The 25289-nt window shown below is 46.3% G+C and overlaps 1 protein-coding gene across 1 annotated transcript in view; it reads right to left on the reverse strand.

The window, feature by feature from the left end:
* Positions 1–23469, reverse strand: part of ABCC8 (ATP binding cassette subfamily C member 8) — a 1340683-nt gene extending 1317214 nt beyond the window's left edge. Inside the window, exon 1 of the mRNA XM_078681060.1 lies at positions 23360–23469. The gene's annotated coding sequence lies outside the window, so the exon portion shown is untranslated. The remainder of the gene's footprint in view (positions 1–23359) is intronic.
* Positions 23470–25289: the final 1820 nt, after the last annotated feature.

Below are 25289 nucleotides of genomic sequence, written 5' to 3' on the forward strand. Positions count from 1 at the left end.
CCGTACAATAGTGAAAAACGAATATGGCTGTAATTCACTATTAGGACATGCCAACCTTGTCAGGCTTGTCCTACCTTATGCTTACAATGCACCCTGCCCGTGGGCCTACCATAGGGGTGACTAACATGAAGTTAAGGGAAGGTTTAGGGACTGGCAAGTAGGTGTACTTGCGCAGTCCTCGTGACAGTCAGACTGCACGTGGTCTAGCAATGGTAGACCTTCAGACATACTTTTACTAGGCCGCTCTTGTGGGTGGCACAACATGTGCTGCAAGCCCACTAGCAGCATTTGTATTTACAAGCCCTGGCACTCCTGGTGCACGCTACTAGGGACTGATAGTAAACCAAATAAGCCAAACATGGAAGTAAATCAATACAGCAATTTCACATAGGGAGCACTTGCACTGTGGCACTGATCAGCAGTGGCACAGTGCCCAAAGCATATACCAGCAAAAACATCGTAAACAGAGGAGGCCAACAGAAAAAATGGAGGAGAGACTCATGCCAATGATGCCAGGTCTAACACGCTCTGATACCCAATACCGGGTCAAGTATGCGCTATAATAAAGTGGTCGGTGTTTAGAGAGTGTGGCGGCTCATTAATAGCTAAAAGATTACATTTTCTCTTTAAAAAAATAAATAACAGATATGGTTACAAATGGTGTGAATTGATGTATGTGTAACAAAAGGAATGTTTACTTGTTTTAGTATTTAAAGAAGGACATGTAGAAATGTTATGTGAACATGTCCTTACAGTGACTAGCACCCAAAAGCTCTTTTCACTGTAGGAAGGTTGGCTGGCCCACAGTGAAACACTGGGAAGCCATTTTTAGACTAATACTGTATCTCGGGAAAGGGACTAGCTAGAAAAATAATGAAATCAATATTTTTAATAGTTATTTAAAATCCAATTCAATCAGAGTTTTAATCAATACTAAGGTAAAGTAACTTTTAGAAAGTTACTCTTTACCTGCTTGAACTATCAGAAGGCTAATTAGCATAATTCTATGCCAGCTCTAAGCCATTAATTAACCTTTAATAGGTGTGAATAGATGTGAAATGCCTCCCAGACAAGTATATAAAAGGCTGACTTTAATGGGCAGAGAGGACTCCTCTCAAGCCCACAGATTATGCAGAGCGGGGGGATGTCTACACTACATTACAGTGTCAAATACTGCCTGACTGTCAAATCCTACTTGACAGGTCTGCTGGGGTCAAGCATAATACTTGAAAGGGGAAGAGAACAGGATGCCAAAACAAATCTTGTGGACCCATTGTCTGATTGCTGAAAGACTCATCTTTAGTCCTAACAGACTTATATCTCTTCATTTACATTTAAGACACCTGAAAGGGGAGAGAACAGGATGCTGAGACAATTCTTGTTCAACCACTGTCTAGTTGCTAAAAGACTCTGCTTTTGTCCTACCAGACTTCTGTCTCTGTGTTCTTAAGTGGGTACAGTGGCTTTCTTAAATTGGATTTTAGTGTTAGATTTGCTAGGACACTAGGATCACCATAGTACACTCCCCACAACTACCCCTAACCCTCACAGTCCACCTTGAGTGTGGCCGAAGACATCTGTCACCTTGAAAATGCCCAAAGTGAGTAGGGTTGGCTCTGGGAACTTTTATCCCATTGGTTTGGGCATGTCGAGAAATCCGTCAAACTCACTAGCTAGAGCAAGGCATAAATGTAACAACTCTAATCACCCACTTCGGAGCACTGCTAGACCCGAGAAAGAACAGAACAGGACTGGACCTGCTCTCTGACCTTGGATGAGCCCTGATGGACTGGACATGCTCCCTCCTGTATCCAGGAGAAAGAAGTGGACTCCAAGGGTCAGAAGGCTAAAGGGATTCAGCCTACAAGAGGCCCTTCCTGCAACTACCCACCTGACCAGTTCTAACTGTACCTGTACTGGAACCTGATGTTCGTCTCTGCCTGACACCCTGGGTGTCTCAAAGTGCCTCCTCTGATGTCCTGCCGGGCTTTAGATGTGTACGTCTGTGGTAGGTTGGGACTTAAAGGACTCATTCAAAAGGTAAAGTCTTTGATTAGGATGAATCTGGTCTACCACAACCATTGATTATTAGCGCTTTGTACGTTTTGATACGTTTTCCTAATTAAAACTTTAAATAATAATTTATCCAGGTGTCCTTATTGGATTTTTGTCATTTTTGTGTCATTTTGTTTTTTAAATCTAATTTTCTAATTTGTTTTGAGATTGTTATTGTTTTGCACTTTGACTTTATTACTGTTTTGGTATTACATATATAATTTACACGTTGCCTTAAAATGAGCCTGTCTGCTCTGTGCGCCTAGACAGATCAGCAGCCCTCCCAGCACTTTGAGACCCTCACAGGTGAGTAGCCATGTTTTACAAACTCCTGATTGATTGATTGATTGATTCCCATAGCTATCGAGGGATTGAGCCCAAGTTAATTTAGTGACTTTGAAGAGTTCGCCCTGTAAAGAGTTGTGATTCTTCCTTAAGCTCGGCTGTCACCTACCCAAATAATAGTTCATGTTTTTACACAAGGTATTACATGTGCAATTCAAATTCAAAAACGTTCATCAGACTAAATATTCACCCGTAAAAGTAACATAGATACAATGACTAAAAACATTTCGGAATAGTTAAAAAAACATATTTCAAGGACAATAAATATGACGGGATAAAATATAATAGCAGCAAAGTTTAGAGCAATATAGTGCCACGTGCCCTTATAGCATGAGTTAAAAATTAACCTACATTGAAACAGATTACCGCATTAGATAATTGCAGAACCAGTAAAAATATGGCCCTACACTGACTAATATTATGATACTTCTTTTTAAACAAAGGAATTAAAAACAACTTGATATAAAATTCATAAAATTTGCAAAACAGCAAAAAGTGTATTATCGTTTGGCCAGTTGTACCATCACACAGACAAGGAATAGCAGCAAGATTTGGCTGATAGTGAAGCAGAAACTCAATAAATATTTAATATTATCAGCTCTAAACTTAAATAACAAAGAACGCTCCCATCGCACTCGCGGCGGTCAGAAATAGACAGGGGGCAATCTGGGATTCTCAAAGATTAGTATCCAATAATTAGGGTTTTCCCTTCTATACTTCTAAATCGAATTTTCTTTGCAGATTCATAAAACACTGATTCTACTTCCTTTTTACTAAAACTTGTACATGAATCTGGTGCCTAACCATTTCTGATTCAACATAAGCCAATCAGGAGATTGGGAGGCCGTTGTCACAGGAGAGGCAATCGAGTATTATATTTCTAGTCAGCGATGTCATCTCATTACTCCAGATTGACAACAAGAATATTAAAGGTTTGACCCTAATGTAATCAATTATATATTGCAAATTGAGTTCTTCGTGACTGATGATGTGAGGGCTAGAAACTTGTACTCCAAGAAGCCGCCTGCTATATCTATTTTCTTTAAAGTGTATGGATTCTCAGTTTGCAAACCCTCACAGTTCGGCTCCGTCAGTGGCACAAGGAACAAATTGAGATTTGTAAATCTGCAAGACAGGTGCTAATCGACCTCCTCTCCAGGGTTGAGGGAGACAGAGAAGAGAGCCTATTGCATCGGAAAACTGCATTCAGCGATGTACAATACCAGGTGTCCCAGCACCAGAATCAGAAAACATAACTCCTGAATAAGGGTAGCTATTAACACGGGTCAACCGATTTTCACCCACTTTCAAAGAGGAGAGCTGGATACATCGTCAGCCACACGTCATAATATGAGACTTTCGAGAAATGAGTGCATAAATCACAGTTGGCCATAAATTCAACAAAGGCAAATACTAAGAGACGTAGTGCTTTAGCCCATAAGCATGGCATAATCCTCATATAAGAGTATAGATAGGGGACCGGAACATCACTGGTGACACTTACCAAAAACGGATGCAAATCATTAATATGTAAGATAAACAAAACGGGGCCAGCACACACCCATGTCGGACTCCCCTGCCGATCTCTATATCATTGGTGACATCACCATAGTCGCTAATTCTGACCCTAGCTCTCATGTCCTTGTGCAAATATGCAAGAAAATGAACAAGGGAGACATCCAAGCCCTGCAATAACAGCATTTGCCGTAATTTGGGTCAGTTGACACAATTGAAAGTGGAAGTTAAGTCCATGATATCCAGATTCAAGGGCATTTGCTTTGCAACAATGTAATGCCTGTTAACAAATTTAGATTTACACATTGCTCGATTGTCCAAATCTTGTTTCTGAACTCATTTTGAGAGGGATGCAGGATAGATACCGCTTGGGAACACTCCTGAATTCTATTATATATAACATGCCCTAACATTTTTAACAGTTGTATCAATCAGCGAGGTTGGCCTGTAGCAGGTGGGGTCATCTCAGTTACCATTCTTGAATATGGGGCAATAATTGAAGTACGCCAGGAAGCAGTCGTGTCTGAATGTGCAAGGTTACTAAACACGTTAGTCAAAAGAGGGGTTCAAAATTCAGTGTTGTGTTTAAATAAATCAAACAGAACACCGTTCGGCCCAGGTGCTTTCCCCCCTACACTTTGTGAGATGGCCTCCTCCTCCAGTCACAGTTATCTTGACATCTGACAGTTTCCTTCTATCAATATTAAAACATCCTACACTGTGGGGGCAGCATAAACCTTTCTGAAATGGACTTCCCCATACTTCACTGATAATGTGACAGGAAACTGGAGCTACGGACTGGTTTTTTCATCTCACATCCGAGACGGTGGGCTAAAAATGCGTTGAGGCATGACAGCCTTATATTGTTTTCTTAGAGTAGTATTTGCTGCTTGATCTCTTGGCTTTTTCCCAAATGCTATTCTCAAATTCCAATTAGCCACAGTGTAATCATGATTGAACCAACCCTGTAACTTCTTAGTGTGCTACACAGGTTTGAGAAGGGCTCTTTTCACACTAAAACAGAGATCACTAAATGCACTCACAATGTGGTGCGCAGTGCTGTCTTCCGACAAACAAACTTCCACCAGTCTCATATTCTTTTTTAATACTGCTTCTAGGGGTCGGACAGGATCAGGCATTCTCCATATCAACTTTAGATTATCAGTGGAAAGTTGGAGATTACTTTTTGCAATTTCCTGGGAACCAATGAGAGGGCGACCTCAAGAGTATGATGGTCACTAAAGGCAGGTGGAACAACAGATCCATACATAAGAACCTCCTCCAAGCTCCTTCGAACAAAAATAAAATTTATTGTAGAGGATGCCTCTCTAACTTTATAAGTTGGCGGGCGGTGATATCCTTCCCTGCAGTTTCCATTGTGCCCACTTACTCAAAAGATGTGAATATCATCTCCAACTCCAGGTTTCCTGAATCCAGCCAGCCCACAGTGGGGGGTAGAATATTTTCAGCACGGAGTGAGGTGAATATTGGAATACGGGCAAGGCACAAGTACAATGTGTGACCTTGGGTGACAAACTTAGAAAATAACTTGTTAAGGAAGTGTTAGACCTGGCATCTTTGGCGTGGTTTCCCCTGACTTTTTGCCTCTACTTCCTGTATTTTTGACGCTGTGCTGGATTTTGTTTTTGCTGGTTTAGATGCTTTGGGCACTTTGCCACTGCTGATCAGTGTCAAAGTACAAGTGCTCCCTGAGTAAACTGTAAGTGTAATTGGTTATCCATGATTGGCATATTTGTATTACCAAGAAGTCCCTAGTAAAGTGCACTGAGTGTGCCAGGGCTGGTGATTCAAATGCTACAGAGGGGCCTGCATCACTGATTGTGCCACCCACATGAGGAGCCCTAAAATGGTGTCTCAGTCCTGCCACCGCAGTCCCTGTGTGCAGTCTGTGAACTGCCATGTCAACCTGGCCAGTGTCCCCACTGACCAGGCCTAACAACTTCCCATTCTGTACACATTGGATACCCCTATTGAAGGCCCAAGGTACTCCCCTGGGCAGGGTGCAGTGTATGTGAAAGGTAGAGCATGTACTAGTGCAGGTGCTCTGGTAGTGAATTACAGCCATTTTCGTTTTTCACTATTGTAAGGCAATCTTGCCCATAGGCTAAAATGAGGAATGCTGTGTACAGTGGTTACCTGCATATCTTCCCATAGGAGCAAGATAGGACATAAAAGTCTGGTATCCCTGAACTCAGAATTTAATAACACATCTTTTAGGAAAGGTGTTTTTAAATCCTGTGTTTGAGAACAGCACTTTTAGAAAGTGGCTGTTCTCTTGTCTGACCTTTCTGTGTGCCTTGGCCGGTTTGTGAATTGACTGTCTGGTTTGTGAGTGACAGGGGCTGGGTGGCTCCCAGAAGCTGAGTGGGCCATCCCTGGGCTGAAAAGCTCCATCTGCATCTAGAGTGGTGGGAGGTGGTAGAACCTGGGCCTAAATAGGGTTGTGCCTGCCTTCCACAATGCTGGCTCCGCCTCCTGCTGGGCGGCTGACAACCCTGCCCCTCTCTCTGAAAGGAAAGGAGAAGCCAGGAAAACAAAGTGCTCAAGGAACACCCAGAACTGGTTCAGACTGGGCTCAGAGGCCCCCTGCACAAAGGGAACAAAGACTTTTAGGGGTATAAGTATAGGACCCCAGACTACAGAAAATTAGATCATCCTGGAATCAAGAAGGAACCTCTGCCAAGGAGAAAGCTGAAAGACTGAAGAGGAAGGACTGTCCTGCTGTGTGTTTGTGGGCTGATCTGCAGTTGATTTGCTGCCAAGGAGAGGGGGAGGACTTTCCTTTGTGCTGTGCCCCCTTGCTTGAAGAGATCTCCAAGGGCCTGAGTAGAGCTGGCTCCCTGTTAAGAAGTCCCAGGAACAAAAGCACTTCACCCCCAGCTTCCCCCTGAACTCTACTGAGAGAGTTCTGTCCTTCCAAGAGTGCTTGGGCCAGTTTTGGTGCCTCTGGAAGTTGTACATGTTGTTGAGAAGCTGGACAAGAAGAAACTAAAGACATTCTGCAAACTTTCACGCATCGCTCACTTGCGGAGCGCATCCCTGACAGTGCGAGGAAATTCCCGCCGCCACTAAGATCGAGATCGTCGCAGTGCCTGTTGCCGCTGCAAGAACCAACGCATCCTTCGCTTGAGGAACGCATCACTCCGGTGCGGGAAGACTATCATCGCTGCGAGAATCGTCGCAGAGCCTGTCGTCACTGGGTGAGATCGTCGCACCGCTTGCTTGCGGACCGCATCACGTCGCAGAGCCATTGCATCGAGGGGCCACGAGAGGAGAAGATCGACGCTGCGCTGCGCAACGCCGCCGCACCGGAGGTCGTCGCCGCCCTGAAGATCGTCGCAACGTACCTTTGCGAGACGCATCCTACAAAACCTGTGCACCGGAATCCATACAAGGTATCGCATCCCTCCCCATATAGACCGGAGTCCCATGGGGTTGTCGCATTGCCTCCCCAGGGTCTCAGGTGTGATGCATCGCTTGTTTTTCAACGCGGCAGCTTTCCCTTGGAACTTTTGTCGCATCTGAAGGTATTTTTGGCTACAACGTGACGCCACTGTGAATTATTTTAACGCAACCTTAAGAACTATTTTGAAACCATATTCTTGAACTGTGTATGTTGGATTTTTGTCATTTTGGTCTTGTTTAGTTTAGATTAAATACGTTTATTTTTCTAAACTGGTGTGGAGTCCATTTGTGGTGTTTTCACTGTGTTACTGTGAGTGTTAGTATAAATACTTTCACATTGCCTTTGATAAGCCTGTCTGCTTGTGCGAAGCTACCAAGGGGGTGAGCAGGGTTGATCCAAAGAGTATATCCCCCTTACCCTGACTAGAGACCAGGGTCCCTTTTTGTCATAAGTACCTACCTGTGCCAACTAGAGACCCCAAAATCTAACAGGTAGTTTCACACTTCTAAAAAACTTTGGGTTACGTGTGTTGACGAAATCACTGTTGTAAAAGTTAACCAGGTGGAGGTTAAGATGGGCTCCCCAATTAGCACCTGAAAGCTAATACTAGTCACCTCGGAGATATCCTCATGTCTACCTAGAGCTATATTCAGGCACACTGCCAACCCACATGCTGCCTGACCATAACGTGTTTTAGTAGCTGGGATACTATAACATCGAAACCCATCAATAAGAGAAGAGACAACCTCCCACGTTCCCTCATAACTTTTGATGAATGGTAACCAGTCAGGCAAGCATAGCTTGGAGCGGAGCCCAGACACATTCCAACTCACAATTGTTATCATGGTGCCTTCAGCATAAGGAGAAACAACAATAAAGCTGACAACCCTGGGAGAGCTGGAAGGAGACTCCTCAGGGGCTGTGGCCAAGGGTATTCATTCAACATATTCCAGACTGTTGAATACTTCGAACATGTTTGTACAATTTAATGGGTACATTTCCCAGGAGGGGGCAGCTGGAACAAGAGATGGTACTACAGGCTTATAAAAATAGCTGAGGGGTAGTGACACAATCTGGGGGTTGGTGTGGTTTGGGAATTCTCTCTGGTTCAATATGTTTTGTACAAGCAATGGGGCCCTAAAACTTACTACCACAGAATCACCAGGAAAGTACTTAGACCCCCGTCCCACCCATCCTACTCTTCCCACCATAATCATTTCCTCTGTGTGCCTGATATGAAAGTACCTATGTCTAATCAGCCAATGAACAGTTTTATTCTTTAGTTGCACACAAGATTCAATTGAGTCCACCTTTAGGGGAGGAACACCATCAAGTACCAGCAAAAACAGATGTGCTGCAGGTGCTAGATTCAATGTCTTTTTGCAGGGAACAGTTGACTCTAGAGCTCCTCTTGAAGAGCTGTTATGACTACTCCTCTTGGTTGCTATGTCCTCAGTTGGGGTGGTGGTGCCTGTGCTGGCAACCTCTGTAGCATTATCCTCGCTTCTCCGAATTCTAACAGCTTGTGTAGAATTTCCCTGTAAGTTATCTATTATAGCAGGGGTGCCATCCTCCATTATTTGATGATGACTGGGTTGGATCGGCACTGTGGAACAAAGGAACAAAAGGTATTCCCAATATTAGGCATCTTCACTGGCTCAATGTGTCCATTTAGGAGTCTTTCTATAAGATCCAAGCATGCTCTAATAGTGCTCAGTTTTTGATCCAGAAGTGCACTAAAATGGGTAGTCAAAGTGCTAGTATTAGTGTGTGGCGATTCCAGGGCCTGTTCTTCAAGGAATGTAAGTGGATGTGTCTGCAATGCACAAGTCTCAGAGAGGGGCTTAACCCAGGGTAACAGCGGGTTCTGCCCGGAACTTCATGAGGGCTGATGTTTAATTAATGATGCTATAGTGGGTGCCCTATGCAACCCTCCTGGTTTCCTCTTTTTGGGCTCAGGTTGGCTCATGCCTAAACTTCTATGTGAGTTTACCTAGGTAGGAGCATTGGTAGAAGCATCGGTTAGCACATCAGCAGAAACCCTGGTGTCATCCAGAGGAACAATAGATGAACTAGTAGCAGGAAGGGCTGAGAAGGCTGTAACATCAGCGGTGGGTAGGGCTGGCTGTCCTCAGCTTCTTGTTGCCTAATAATAACCCAGGTCCATATAGAGTCTGTGCTCAGCCATCACAATGTAATCAGAGATTACCAGAACAGCTCTTGCCAACATACTGACAATTGTGACAGTAGGATGGGAGGTTGCAGACTTCCCTGCAAATTTGCGCTTGCCCATAATCAAGAATTAAATACCTTTGGCTCAACTGGGCAGAGGTATGGTCACAAGACCAGGTTCTGCAGAGAAAGTGGGTCCAGCCCAGCTTCATTCAGGTGTGGAAGGACGCAGCATGGGCACACTCTTGGCCCGACTTCGCCTGAGTGCATCCCACGCATCGTGCGCCTTCCACTGAACGTATGTGCCTCCTGGCGCACAGAAACTGCAGCAGCTCTCCTCTAGCTGCCGGCCTGCTGGGGGATGTAGTCCACGACCCACTTAGCCACCAGACACGCATCCCATGCGGCATGCGTCGTCTCTGAACTTATGCACCGTCTCTGTACTTATGCACCTCCTTGCACGAAGAAATGGCCGCAGCCCTCCTCTAGCTACCGGCCTGCTGGGGGATGTAATCCATTATCCCATCAGCCACAAGTAAACCATCCCGCGTAGTGTGCGTATTCCGCAGAACTAATGCGGATCCTGGCACGAAATGGCAGCAGCCCTCCACTAGCTGCCAGCCTGCTGGGGGATGTAATCCATTATCCCATCAGCCACAAGTAAACCATCCCGCGTAGTGTGCGTATTCTGCAGAACTAATGCGGATCCTGGCACGAAATGGCAGCAGCCCTCCACTAGCTGCCAGCCTGCTGGGGGATGTAGTTCACAACCCCCTCAGCCATAAGACAAGCATCCCGCACAATGTCCGTCTTCAGCTGAACTTATGTGCCTCCTGGCGCGAAGAATCAGCAGCAGCCCTCCTCTAGTTGCTGTCCTACTGGGGGGTGTAGTCTACGATCCCCTCAGCCACAAGACAAGCGTCCCCTCCCGATGTAAAAATCTTTGGCTATAAATCTATGGGGGAAATTCTGTATTAGATGTAAAGCAAACGACATATGGCATCAGTTTTATTTTGGTAGGTAACCCACTAAACGGCTAGGTCAGCAGAGGCCCTGTTCTTCTCTATTCTTTAATTGAAGATCTGAACCTGCTGAGGATTTCTATGCCCTCAGTACATCTGTCAGTGCAGGAAGCACTGAAGGCAGGACTACATTTCAAGGGAGCACCAGGTGTTTTCGCCTGCTTAGATTAATATTTCAATGGAAAATATGCTGCAAAATGACTGGCATAAAACAGAATGTTTTAGTTACATTAAAAAATATCCTGTCTATTGTCGATGAAAACTAGGTGGGTTGCGAAAATGTGTATGCTAACAAGTGGGGCATTGTTCTAAAAAGTTTCAGAAGCACTAGTTCAGACTATAACATTTTTGCTACAGTTGCTAAAGTTAGACCTCACAACGACATACGTGACGAATGAAAAACTGCAAAACTGTCTTCATAAATCTTTTTCAACAAGATTAAATTACATAAGAGAGTGAGTTCAACCTTGATGAGTCACCGTTTTCGTGTTTGACATTGCTAAATAAAACGCTGTTGAGCATGAATTATGTCTCTTGAGAATTTCCTATGGAATACCTCAAAAGATGTGATGAATACGCATGTTTAAGGCTTGAACGGCCCTACTTTTGTTTCCATTCTGTTTCATCAGCAGATGAAACTGTGCTGATCAATTAACAGTTATGTCAATGCAATACATATAGATTTTCAAGCTTTTGATGCTTTTACGCTGTGTGAGGCTCTTTTTGCCATCATCCCTCTTTTGCATCAAATAACACAGCACAGGATTTTGCAATGGGTGCACTAGTACATATGAATAATACAACCTGGGCTACTCCTAATATGGTCACTATCTCCCTGTCTGCCTTCCTCGTTCAAATCTTGACTGAAAGGAGTCAGGCAGCCTCTCTGGGACGTTTTTCCTAAGAATATTATGGGAAGAAAATACTTTTAGTGCCAGATGTATCAAGATAGGATGTTGCGCTTCCCTAATTGCGCATCACAAGGATTTGCAATTAGGGAATCGCAAAATACAATGTATGAATGTGTATAGTACACCACTTGCGATTCCTATGGGGTCACAAATGACCTACCTCATGAATATGATATAGTTAGGTCGCAATTTGCGTCCCCCTAGAAAACGCAAAAATCACGGGGATAGTGGCCTGCTGAGAATAGCGTACCACCATGTCCGTGATTGCTTTTAAATAAAGCAACCATTTTTTGTGAAGCAGCCCATTTTCCCTAAAGGAAAACGAGATGCTTTACAAAATGAAAAATGAAAAGTTTTCTTTTACTTTTTAAAGAGCAGGCACTGGTCCGTGGGACCACTGCCTGCTCTTGAAGTAGGTGGTAAAATGCGAATGTTTTGCGACAGCAATTGCGTTCATAAAACATTCATACATACCGATGCGATTCAGTATTAGGAAGAGCGGCCCTAAACACGCCCATTCCTAATACCAAACAGGTTACCATATCGCAAAATTAGGTTTGTTACATCTGAAAATAAATTTTTGCATTCGCAAACAGGCAGATTCTGCATTATCTGGCCGTTTGCGAACGCAAAAAGGATTGATACATCTGGACCCAGGTCTTTCTTCCTTATCCTCCCTTTACGCTCCTAAACTCTACTCTAGCCTTATCATACATCTTTGATTTTGTCTTTGTGGACACAAAAGTTTTTCTCAAATGTACGTTTTCATTTATAAAGATGTGCAAATGTTTAATGTTTATTTCCTCGTTTATATGCAAGCAACTCAAACCACTGCAGTGTTTCTGACTGACGAGGGTGGAGCAGGGCTTTGCTTCAAGCCCTCCCTGACAGGGACAACAGACTTCTGCAGTGTGCTTCAGTCTCCATAATTCTAGAGAGCTGCATGAACCAAGGCATGTCGGCGTCTGAGGCGGGTTTTGACAACTTCGACGCCTTGCAGTCGTAAGCAGCTCAAGAGTTTCCGACTTTTCAGTTTTCAAACTGGAGGCGACGCCTCTGAATGGTTCTACATAAGTGGGAGTCACTCGTGCATTATTGTTAGGATACAAGACCGTCAGTCCGAAGGTGAAAGTGAAGGTGAAGGTCGGTGCCTATGTACATTTGTTTGCTTAAATTCACCATGGAAGATATCGCTCAATGGGTAATAATGTGCATGATGTTTACAAAGTGCAGCACAGATGTAAAATCAAATGTTTTTTATCTGTTATAAAGGGCATGCAGAGCAGCCCAAGATAGAAAGTGCGCTTTCCCTACTAGAGCAGCGCTAAGGGATAATTATATCACAGTTCTTGGACTTCCTTTAGCAAGATGAGAGTCTACAATTCCCATTGGATTCCCGGAATAAGCAGGAACAAGAGAAAAGACTCCGCATTGCCTGGAGTTGTAGACCAAGGGTATTGGGTTTACCGTCCATTTTTTATTTTTACTTGAGGCTCAGCACAAGCAGGGCTTATATAGTATGGTGTTGCTCTAACATAAAATCCCACCAACTTCGAGTTGGTGGTATTTTGTGATTTTCTTTAAAAAAGCACTATTTTTATTTTTTAAAAGTGCCATATGTTGCAAATACATGCCGTATGTGCACAAAATGTGCACACATGCATATTTTTGGGGTGCAATAGGGTGTCCTTTTGGCACTCTTGCAACCCTGAAATTGCATTCTCAATTTGCAATTCTCTAATTGGTAATTGCAAATTGAGAATGTCTTCCCATTCATTCCTATAGGCCTCCTAGTCCATAGGAATGAATGGGAAGGTATTCCTTATTTGCGAATTTCAATCTGCAATTTTAGCAAATCCTACATACATTGCATTTTGCTATTCTCTAATTGCGATTCGCTAAAAATCGCAATTTGAGAATCGCAAAACACTTTTTGATCCATATGGCCCTAAATACCCCAAAAAAGAACAGACTTCAGAACAATTAATCGTTGACATCAGATTTCAAAGTAGCTTTAAAAAATGGTACTTTGTGGTGCTTGAGTCAAAACTCGCTTAGACCAGTTTTGCCACTCATCTCACTTCCAGAGACCCAATACATGCATTTGGCTTGGACTGAATTCTTAAAGGACAAGCAAAGCTTGCACAACCAAGAACAACCATACCACTACCACTTGAGAGGAAGATGAAAAAAGCAGGCTGACAGAATCTGCTCCATTCCTCCCAGAGTCCTTCCAGTTTTCCAGGAACCATCCCAGCAGAAGTGACAAAAAACAGGTTGGGCCCGATTCACAGAACTAACTTAAGACAAGATCCTAAACTTACGACCATTTTGGTATTCACAGAAGACACTTACTCATTTTGGTATTCACAGAAGGCACTTAGTCATTAATGAATAAGTGCCTTCTGTGAATACCAAAATGAGTAACTTACTCATTTTGAGTAACTTACTCATTTGGTATTCACTGAAGGCACTTACTCATTGATGAGTAAGTGCTTTCTGTGAATACCAAAATGAGTAACTTACTCATTTTGAGTAACTTACTCATTTCAAGTAACTTACTCATTTTGGTATGAGTATGAGTATGAGTAAGTGCCTTCTGTGAATACCAAAATGAGTAAGTGCCTTCTGTGAATACAAAAATTTTAGTAAGTCTAGGATTTTGTCTTAAGTTAGTTCTGTGAATCGAGCCCAAGCTCTCCTGAATGCAAGAGGTTCCAGCAAATAACAGAGGATTGGATACTGCAGGAGAGATCACGTAAGATAGTATTGATGTTTAGAGGCCTGACTGAGCACTTGGGGACTGCATGAGTGACCAGACCATGCTGTAGCTGGAGAAGTGTGGTACATAGTCATTTTTCCACCTCTGAGGGAGCACAACAAGGTGCAGAGGATTGCTTAGATAGGTTCACAGCCTAGGTGGGCTTGAAAACTAGATCCATCCTGCTGAGAGCATTTTACTGCATTGAAAATGGTTTCAGTGGCACCTTGTGAATAAAGGTATTAAGCCTTATATGGTTCTGCCTCGCCACAAGTTCCAGCATTGCCTCACTAGAAGATTCTGAGTACCACAAATGTGACTAAGACCTTTATTATGAGTGCTATATGTGGGGTAAAAGTTGTTATCACTCTTATCACAATTATGAGTTTCGTGGGGGGGGCGCTAGAGGGCGCACACGCTAATGGCCGCACTTCTGTGAGGCTCTGGCTGCCTGGCCAGAAACATCCTGCAAATATATGCTTCCCCGGTGAGTTGAAGCCTGAAACTCGCACCGAGTGTGGAAATACCTGTGCTGCTGGTTCTGCCCAACTTTGGTGAGGATCGGAGGTCCGGCGCCCGAGATACGGCGCGGTGAGCGTCCGCCGGGAGAAGACACCACGGAGGGCTGCGGCGGCGCACTGGACACTGGCCTACGCGAGGCCGCGGCTCCCCACGAGGCTGCTAGGCCTCGAAAGCTCTGACCACGGCCTGAGAGGCGGGCAACTGACAGACGGATCTTCGGGGGCTGGTGGAGGTGAGTCTTGCCACCCCTAAAAGTGCTGCAACGAGTGGCGTGCCGGATCACTGTATCTGAGACCGGGTGACACTCCCGGTATACACGGCACACCTCGCCTGGCCCTGCCGGAGGAGAAAGCGGTGCACCCGGCCCTGCTCCACGCTTCCCCGCCGGCCTCCCTGATTTACCTGGGGGACACTGCTGCCACCAGGCATAGCGACTAAGGACCCGGAGGACCATCCGGAAGGTCGGACTTACGGTCGATTGTAGGGGTGGGGTGGGCCCAACATCACTGCACTGCCCTCCGCTTCCTGTGTGCCCCAGCCGGTTACGACTGCTCGTGCCTACTTGGACGTGCTGAGGCCTGGCTGCCAGCGCGTACGCTCCTTAGGCGCCCTGGACATTATAATTAGGGCGAGACTTTGCCGACCTGCTCATTGCCTTCTACTGCCCTGGGGGGATTCGTCACGTTGTGGGCTGCCGGCTTGAGTGCCTTTTACTGGCGGAGGGACACCAACTAGCTGCTCGTCAGTTACCGGCCCCGATTGGCACCAACAGACTGGGCACCATGGGCAAAAATGACGCTAAACAGGCGAAACTGTCTTTCGAGCCCCCAGCCACCAAAAAACCGCAGCGAGGCACCACGGCATCCAACGGAGCCCCAGGACCATCGAACGCTGAGGCGGCCCCTACACCAGTGGCTCCAGAATTGCGACTGCTTATCGACGAGATGCGCCAGGGCTTCGCAACAATCGTAGATAAGGTTGACCGCTTATCTTCCAGAATGGACGGAGTTGCACAAAAGATAGAAGTCCACGAAGAGCGGCTCTCGGAGGCGGAACGGCGCATCTCCACTGCTGAGGACACATCCAACACTCACGAATCGCGCCTAACCCGAATGGATAATGTCCTCAGAGTAATCGCAGCTAAGAATGAGGAGTTGGAGGCGCGGAGTAGACGCAATAACATACGCGTCATGGGAGTTCCAGAATCCACCAACACCGGACGGATGGAGGACTACGTGGAGCGCATACTGATCACCGCAGTAGGGAAGGAGGCCTTCTCTAATCAGTTCATTGTGGAGCGGGCACACCGCTCCCTGGGCCCGGTCCCCAAACCAGGGGCGCAGCCACGTCCCATTATTGCCCGGTTACTCAATTACCGCGACAGAGACGCGGCGCTGAGAGCGGCCCGAACAAAGCGGAACTTGACCTGTGATGGGGTGCAGTTCTCCTTATACCCGGACTTCACACCCATGGTACAGGACCAGAGGAGAAAATTTCTGGATGTGAAAAAGAAACTAAGGGACATGCAGGTGGACTACGCCCTTCTATACCCGGCACGCCTCAGGGTGACCCATCAGGGCAAACAGCACTTCTTTACGAACCCGCAACAGGCTGAGGACTACATAAAAAAACTTCGCGCTACTAGGAGGGACAGGCGCAACGATGAGGAGGAAGAGGCCGCAGGAAACCCAGTCGAGCAGGAGGACTCATAATGGGGTGCTTATGCTCGTCTGGTCGATAGCTCCTGGATGCACTACGGATACTAATTCAGAAACTGTATGCTTTGGATGCTGGAACTGCCTTGCACTACCTGCGGAGACACCACTGAGGGCTGCCTTGCATCCTGAAGGGACTGCTGACTGATAAATGGCTTTTGAACATCTTATCCCAATGCAACTGTGGTGCTGAGATCGAGCGGATGTCTGTCGCAGCAGGAGGACATGTGGGCAGCGGAAGGCGTACAGGCGTCAAGGTTTTTTCTTGTATAGTACACTGGTGGCCTAGAAGGAGGCCGGGGTGATGAAGCCCTCACGAACGATTGATTACTGTACCGTCGCTGCACTGATGGAACTCGCCCCAGGACATTTGCCCGTCCTCCGGATTAAAGGGTGGTGATGAGGGACACTGGGATGGCGGGAGGGCTTTGACCTGCAGGGACGATACATGCCAGGCACCACCCCACCTTCTCTGTCTTTCCCGTATGTTACATGCGGGTCGGGGGGGGAGAGTTGGGGTGTTTCTGTGCGTACCTCTGATGTTCCCAAGAGGGAATTCCCCACATGGTTTTTCTATTGTTCTTGACAACGCGGGCTGGGGCGGGGGGGGGGATCATGGTACTGGCAAGTTTGGGTTGCTTCAGTGGGAGGGGATGGACAGCCAGGGTTGGGTGGCTGTGCATGGAGTATGAGGGGTTGTTCGTGTGTTGCGCTGCTAGTTGTTGGAAGTGGCTAGTTTGATGCGTATGGCGTTTTTGGCAGGAATACAGGTACTGTGGGGTGCATGTGTGTGAATATGGTTGTTCGATTGGCGAGACTGTACTGGGCAGCGGAGAGATTGACAATTGGTACATTTCGATTGAGAGCTGGAACACCAGCTGTTGGCTTCATTCAGGGATATGGTAACGCATGTAGGTGATGATACTTTGGATACAGTCACCGTAATGTCTTGGAATGTCCGGGGACTCAATGACCCCCGGAAATGCAGGAATGTACTTGCATATCTAGATCGGCACCATGTGCAAATAGCGATGCTCCAGGAAACCCACCTTAGCCCGGGTAGTGCCCCCAGGTTTGCGAGCAGATGGGCATGTGTGAGAGAGTTTTCCTCCTATTCCACATATTCTAGGGGGACGGTAATATTGGTCAATAAGAGGCTGCCATTTCAAAAGTTGGGTGTGCGAGTGGATAAGGAGGGGAGGTATGTCATCCTTTGGGGGAGGCTGGGAACCGATGTGATAATGCTTGTGAATTGCTATGCACCTAACGTCGATACTCCTGGTTTTTTCTTGTCATTATGGGGCCACATGTTGGAGACCGAAGCCACGCACATTGTCTGGGGGGGGGACTTCAACTTATCGCTACGTACCACGATGGATAGATCGGACGGTAGTGGACATTACAACACGAAGGCCAGAGACGCTCTTCAGGGGATACTTACGGAGGCAGGACTAGTGGACAGTTGGAGGCACACACATCCAGCGGCTAGGGAAGGCACTCACTTCACAACACATGCACGCTCATGGGCAAGGATCGACTACTGCTTTGTCTCACGGGGCCTCGCTGGGGGGATAGTTCAAGTGAAACACCTGCCTCGCACGTACTCGGACCATTGCCCGGTACTGACCGTCCTCGAAGTGCCAGGGCATACTAGGGTAAGGCCACCATGGCGGCTTTTCCCCTCGGCCTTACTGGACCCTGTCTTTAAACACGAACTCGGAGAAGAGATCGAGGCCTTCTTCCCTAGGAACAAGGGGTCTGTGGATAAGGTCGAAACCATTTGGGAAGCTTTTAAAGTCACTGTGAGGGGAGTCACGATCTCCAAAAGCTGTGGAATATTGAGAAGCATAGTGCGCACGTTAACTACACTAGAGGGGGAGCTTAGGGCACTGGAGGCGGAGATGGTAGGGAATCCCAGCCCTGACCTGGCGGCACGATTCAGAGCTAAACTGACGACCTATGAGGAGGAAGCAGCCAGGGAGGTAAAATTCCGGGGTAAATACTGGACAGCTAGGTGCTATTGCGAGAGGGACCGACCGGGGAAGGTACTGGCGGCACTCACGAGGCACCAGCGCTTTGCCTCCCATATCCTAGAAATCTCTGATAAGGAGGGGAGGATCCATCAGGACTCTAAGGGGATTCAAGACACCTTCCTACAACACTACAAACGCCTATACTCCACACAGCAGGAAGGTGAGGTAGAGTTCGGTAATTACCTGGAAGACATAGCGCTTTGCTGGTTAAGTGATGGTAACAGGGAATTCTTAGGGTGCCCTTTCGAACTGGACGAGATTAGAGAAGCGATCATGTCCCTCAGTAATGGCAAAGCAGCAGGACTAGACGGCCTACCGGCCGAATTCTATAAATGTTACATCGATGTCATGGCACCGGTACTGAAAGAGGTCTTCGAGGAATCGCTGGAGGTGGGGATACTGCCGGGATCCATGAGGGAGGTGGCGATCACCTCGCTGTTGAAGCCGGGAAAGGACCCAACGGACACTGATGCCTATAGACCCCTGTCGTTGCTGAACTGTGACGCGAAGATTCTTGCGAAAGTGTTGGCAACTAGACTGTCCCTACTTATGACTACTCTTGTACTGCCGGACCAATCTGGCTTTGTCCCGGGGAGAGCCACATCTCACAATCTGCGCACGTTATTTTCTCTAATTCCTTCCATTGCACCCGAATTGCCGGTTGCTGCTGTGTTTCTGGATGCCACCAAGGCGTTCGACTCAGTGGAGTGGGGTTATCTGCTGGCTATCTTGGGCAGAATGGGGTTCCCCCGGATATTTATTGCCTGGGTGACATTGCTATACACTTCCCCAGTCGCCAGGGTCGTCGTCAACGGGGTGCTTTCGGCACAGATGCCGATCACGAGAGGGACTAGGCAGGGGTGCCCCTTGTCGCCCTTACTATTCGCCCTGGCTATAGAACCGCTGGCCTGCAGAATACGACAGTTACACAAAGACAAGGCCTTTAACTGTAACCAGCGGCAGATTGGCATCTCCCTCTATGCAGACGACGTCACCCTATATGTGCGCCATCCACGAGACAACCTCAATCCGCTTCTGAGGGAATTTGTAGCGTTTGGAGGCATATCCGGTGTACATATTAATTGGCAAAAGTCGCAATTCTTCCCCCTCACGGCCTCGGTCACCCGATTTCCGCTGGATTACCCCTTGGAATGGTGCAATTCTGACTTGAAATATCTGGGGATTGAAGTATCGCTTAATAAGGAGGACACTATCCGCTTAAACTATGGTGTAGCCATTACACGACTGGCTGACAATGTGACTCGCTGGCTGGCACTCCCGCTCTCGATGGCAGGCAGAGCCTCCCTGATCAAGATGGTCGCCCTCCCACGCTTCTTATATCTATTTCAAAACATACCATACTACCCAGGCGCTTACTTTTTCAAAAGACTTCGCTCTGAGCTGCTTCGCCTTTTCTGGGGAGCTAAACAACCACGCCTTAGTTGGTCGGTCTTGATGCAGCCGTATGATAGGGGTGGATTCGATGTGCCCGACTTGGAAGTATACTATCTCAGTGCGCAGGCGCAGCATGCTTATCATTGGATTCGTCCCGTTCCCTTTATGCCACAGGTCGCTGCGGAGGACTGGATCGTGCATCCGCTCCCGCTCAAGGGCATGCTGATGGGACTGGTTGGGGATGTTGAGACGCCCGCGGCTACTGTGACCTGTACAATTGATGCCTGGCGGAGAGTGACCAAACTGCTGGACGCCCCCATGCTCTACTCGCCGGCATTGCCTCTGGCATACCATCCGAGACTATCACTCTTACTGGAGGGAGGTTTCCGATCGATGTGCCACCGCATACACCTCAATACGTGGGGAGACCTATTTCAGGATGGACTGTTCCGCACCAAGGATCAGATGTTCCAGAATGCTCCCCCGACTCCTATGGAGGTGTTCTACTACATCCGCCTCCGACAGGGTATGCGAGATATTCTCCCTAACTTCCCGGAGGAACCAGGGACGATATTACCATTGCATGTCATGCTCGTATCGGATGGCACGCACTTGGTGTCTAAAATCTATGCTGCCGTTCGTGAGCAGCGCCCGGTTGTCCTGTCTAAAGCACGGACTGACTGGGAATCGGAACTACCAGTCGCACTCACGGATGAACAGTGGAGGTACTGCTGCTCGGTCACGGCTAGAATATCCTCCAGTTGCCGAATGAAAATTATTCATTATAAGTTTGTACAAAGATATTATTATACACCAGTCAGAAAATTGAGGTTTCGCCTTTCGGCGGATGATAGGTGCGCTAGATGTCGGATGGAAGGCGCGGGTTTCCTGCATCTTGCCTGGGGCTGTGGAGCAATTCAGACTTACTGGAGCCAGGTACATGCCGCCCTCCAAGTTATGATTGCTGGCCCTCTCCCTATGGACCCGATAGTGATGCTGCTAGGATATACCAGGAATGTGCCCAAATCGGATCGTAAATTTGTTGACATTGCGTTACTCCTCGCTAAGCGGAGGATTGCTTGCAGATGGGGAAGGGGGAGGGCGCCAAAGTTTAAGGAATGGTTGGACGACCTCCAATACTGTCAGGAACAACATGGCGTGTATGCGGAACTGCTACCCGCCCGCTGTGCTCCCGGTGACTTCTGGTCCCCCTTACAGGTATACTGGCTGGCTCAGGCGACGCAAAGTGACTCCTCTGGAGACGACGAGCCGGTCCCTGGCCCATGAGCGTATCGGTACTTTACACTTCATACACCCCACTACACCCCACACTACATGCTGAGCATAGTGCCGCCTAACTCGGGATAAGACGACGAGCCTGTTGGTGGAGTGCTGTGGGGGAGACTTGGGTAATTGTGGTCCATGAGATACGGCTCTAGTGACAGAATTCCGCTAACCCTCCCATCATCGTGGCACTAAGGGATGGTGGGAATGTATACACAATGTATACTGCAATAGCATGGAGCGAAGGGCGACACAGTGGTGGGAAAGTACAGCATACCGTCCTCAGTTGAATATCATGCTCTACACTCATATACATATCACACGCTGAGGTACAGAGCGGGGATGCGCACACTAGATACACAAGGAGCGTGCCACTGCACAAGGCTACGCAGTTAGCTGACTGATACAGACAACGACGATACAGGATTGGGACGGACCGCAATAACGTACCTATTTGACTAATGTCCCAACTGTACGCGGGGAGAGGTGGTTTCCCTTTTCCGTGTGCCCTCCCCCCGGTTGGATAGGATGAAAGGACTCTAGCCACTTGACCGCCCACTGTGGGACGTTGGGAAGTGTGTATACATTGCGCTGGCCGCAGTATTGATGGTGAACCTAATGCTCATCTTTTTCTTTCTCTCTAATGAATGTACCAAACATATTGCCATATTGAATTGCAGATGCTGTAACTGTCATGCCTTTGTGTTGAACGCATATAATAAAGGTTTAAAAAAAACAACAAAAAAAAAAAACATTATGAGTTTTGTGATAAATATCAGCAGGTCAAACCTGCTGATATTTATTGAAGGAAATATGTCCTTGCACCAAAATCTATATGTTATTCAGCAAAAACCTGTAATTGTGCTGTAGTTATTGCACCCTATACAGTCTGATTCAGCAGTGTTGGATTTTATTTGATGCAATATTAATCACACTATTTATCAGGAAACTCATAATGAGGGACTACGTTTGAAAGTAAACCTTGGACAGGGATATGGTGGAAAATTCATCCCAGTGGTGCAGCAAGCTCTATGAATGAGAAATCAAGCGTTGCCCCACTTAGTTTGTGTTGCCTAAACCAGTGGAATTACTAGAAAAAATGGTTAGGGGTTCTGCCCACCTCACCCTCCCGTACCTGAGCAGGAGACATCCAAAGATGAAAAAGTAGAAACAAATGGTACTGAAGGGATCAATCTACTTTCAATTATCAAACAAGATACAATTAATTGTCTTGTGATTTGCGAATTATACGCAGCGTAAATATATATTAATTCATATACACATATATGAGCGAACAGCCAGAGAGGCACAAAGTAAACAAATAACACAGTCTATATACAACACATCACATGTACATTATCACCTTAGGAGCTTCGTAAACAAACCTCCCCAGTGCTGCGCTGTCCATTATCCAGTGCTGAACTGGACGTCCAGCGGTCGCACGCAGCACTGGGGAGGTAGTGCCCGTGACGACCGTTGGCCGACGGCAGCACCTAAAGGGTTATATACAAATACACAAAACACTTACAATACCAAAAACACTTCTCTGTACCCTTGAGACAAAAAATATATATATACACCAATTTACATATGTACCTCCTCTTAATTTGGGGTGGAGTACACAACAAAATGGTAGTCCCAAAAACAAAGCACCAGGGGGTTGACTTATTAACCAGGCCTACATTTGTGTTGGTGTACCTAGGAAAAAATCAAATGTTCCTTAAATTTTTACAGGGGACTCCGTTCAAAGCATAAGGTGTTGACGCAGTCGTGGTCGCGTTTCAGCCAGATGATATAGGCTTCATCAGGACATGGGTACTGTAGTAACAACAAATACATATATTATCCTCTTTCTACCTAAACAAGAAAAAACATTACAGCTGCTAGAGTTAAAACCTCTCCCCCACATGTGGAAATGCAGTGTCAATGGGTGATTCTATCATAGAGAGAAAAAGAATGACGGATAGTCAAGACCCAAACAAAGAGAAATCTAAGGACAAACAAAAATGGAAAAATATTAATATTAATAATAAAGAAGACTATCAAAGAGACCCCAACCACACCTCCAAAGGTGAACAACACAAACATGTGACAAAATTTAAAAACAAAAAGCAATCAATCAAATCACCTTATAACCCAAAGTGTATTAGTGCATCTACATGCCAAGTACTACGGAACACATCACGTGTCCAATATAAATACCTATTCTTCACGGCCCTGGCTAAACCTCGGGCTGGTATCGCCGGCTCCCCCACAACCACCCAAATGGGTGGGGTAGGAACCACCATCTCGGGTCTCTTCCTGTAGACTCTACATGAAGTAAAAATATATAAAGAGGCCAATCACTCACAGGGGAAGATCTTACAGGGGGGAGGTAGCCACATAAAAGCCATCACTGACAACAGGATATTTAACACAAATCTAGGGGGAACATACCTTTATATCTTCACAGTGTCCGCCCAGATAGAGAAAAATATCTGAAGTGGCTCAATTCTCGCAGTCTTCCTACAATCATGCCGGCCCACAGGAGAAAGAAGAAAGGAGGAACAACAAACCGTCAGTCACTCGAACCTCTCTCCTCATTCCCCTCCACCAGTGTTCAAACGACACTAACTAAAGGTACACACATACTGGATAACGGGGATCTATAACCTAAACTATGTGCGTACACCCACCTGTACTTACTCTCCAAGTCATTAACTTCACAACTAGTGGCAGAAGGCCGGTCATGGGCGGTTTAAATCCGAGTGAAGCAGGCAACTCAAAATACCTATAGTTCACGTGCCCGCCAAACACAGTGGGTATCTCTCTCTAAGCTACATATCAGCCTGATTAGAACCCTAACAGCAACCCTCAAAGAATGAAAACAGTCGGGCCATACCTGCTTATCACTCCACTATCGTACCCAACACTCCCCTCAATAATCTGCTCTAATCTAAAGAGCCCTCACTGCCCGCGCTGCGCGCTCGCATAAATATGCGGCGAAGGGGGAAGAAATTACCTTCAGCATCCAAACAAGGTCGGCGGCACGTAACCTCAGTGCTCGCTACAACGCCTCTCCAGCCAAACCACCAGAGAATCAGGGGCAGCTGACAACGCGCATTCCAAATAAGCGTGTCCTACGTCGAACGGTGCGTCCATCCCGCAAACAACTCTAAAAAAGGACTACAAATCCCCAAGCATTCCCGATAGCCATTTGCTCTAAACTAATGCACAACCACCGGCTGTCAAAGGTCACAAGTGCTCAAAATATTCCAGATTAGTGGCCAATCTCACTCAACCACACGAAGAAGAACCAAAAACAATTGTTAATAAAAATAAATCAAGAAGGAAAAATAAAAAACAAATAAACCCAAAAGCCCATAATGACATCAACAAATCATCAAGCACCCACTATCACTCCTGCATTTTCACTACTGGGTTCCCATTCTTAAAAAGGCCACATGACCATACATCCCAAATAAAAGGAGTAAACCGTATGAAAATAGATAAATGCCACTCATGCTAGATCTGTGGCAAAGTACAATAAATACACATTATACACATTGTAATGCCAAATCAAGAAAAAATATATATGTATGTATATCAACAGCATATATACACATACCTCAGTAATTAGTGCCATACCTTATCACAGTCTATACTTCACTAGATAAAAACGACCACAGAAATATACATAGTACAGTGATCAAGGGAATGGATCAAGAGATTCAGATCAAAGCCCAAATTTCATCCCGCTCATTCAGTCCCTTCTCAGAGGTATGATACCTCTCTATTAGTCTTGCTTCTGTACGGTTCAGCTTGGTCTCTAATTCTGTTTTGTTTTTAGCCGAGATGGTAACTAGAACTGCCCAAGTCAACTCCTCTTCATTATGGTCTGCCTCCATATAGTGCTGCACAAAAGGGGCCCCCATGTACTTACACCTTATGCGCGATTTATGCTGTCCAATACGCATTTTAACAGCTTGCGTGGTTTGCCCAATATAGGACAAATCACAAGGACATGTGACTACATAGATAGCGTTCTTGGTGTTGCAATTAGAGAAGGTGCGCCTCGTATGTGTATGGCCATTGATTTCAATCTCTTTCAGATCCTTAGTGTTCGGACACACAGCACAGTTCATACAGCGGT

This window comes from Lissotriton helveticus, chromosome 3_1 (genome assembly GCF_964261635.1).
Source record: "Lissotriton helveticus chromosome 3_1, aLisHel1.1, whole genome shotgun sequence".
Taxonomy (NCBI): Eukaryota; Metazoa; Chordata; class Amphibia; order Caudata; family Salamandridae; genus Lissotriton; species Lissotriton helveticus.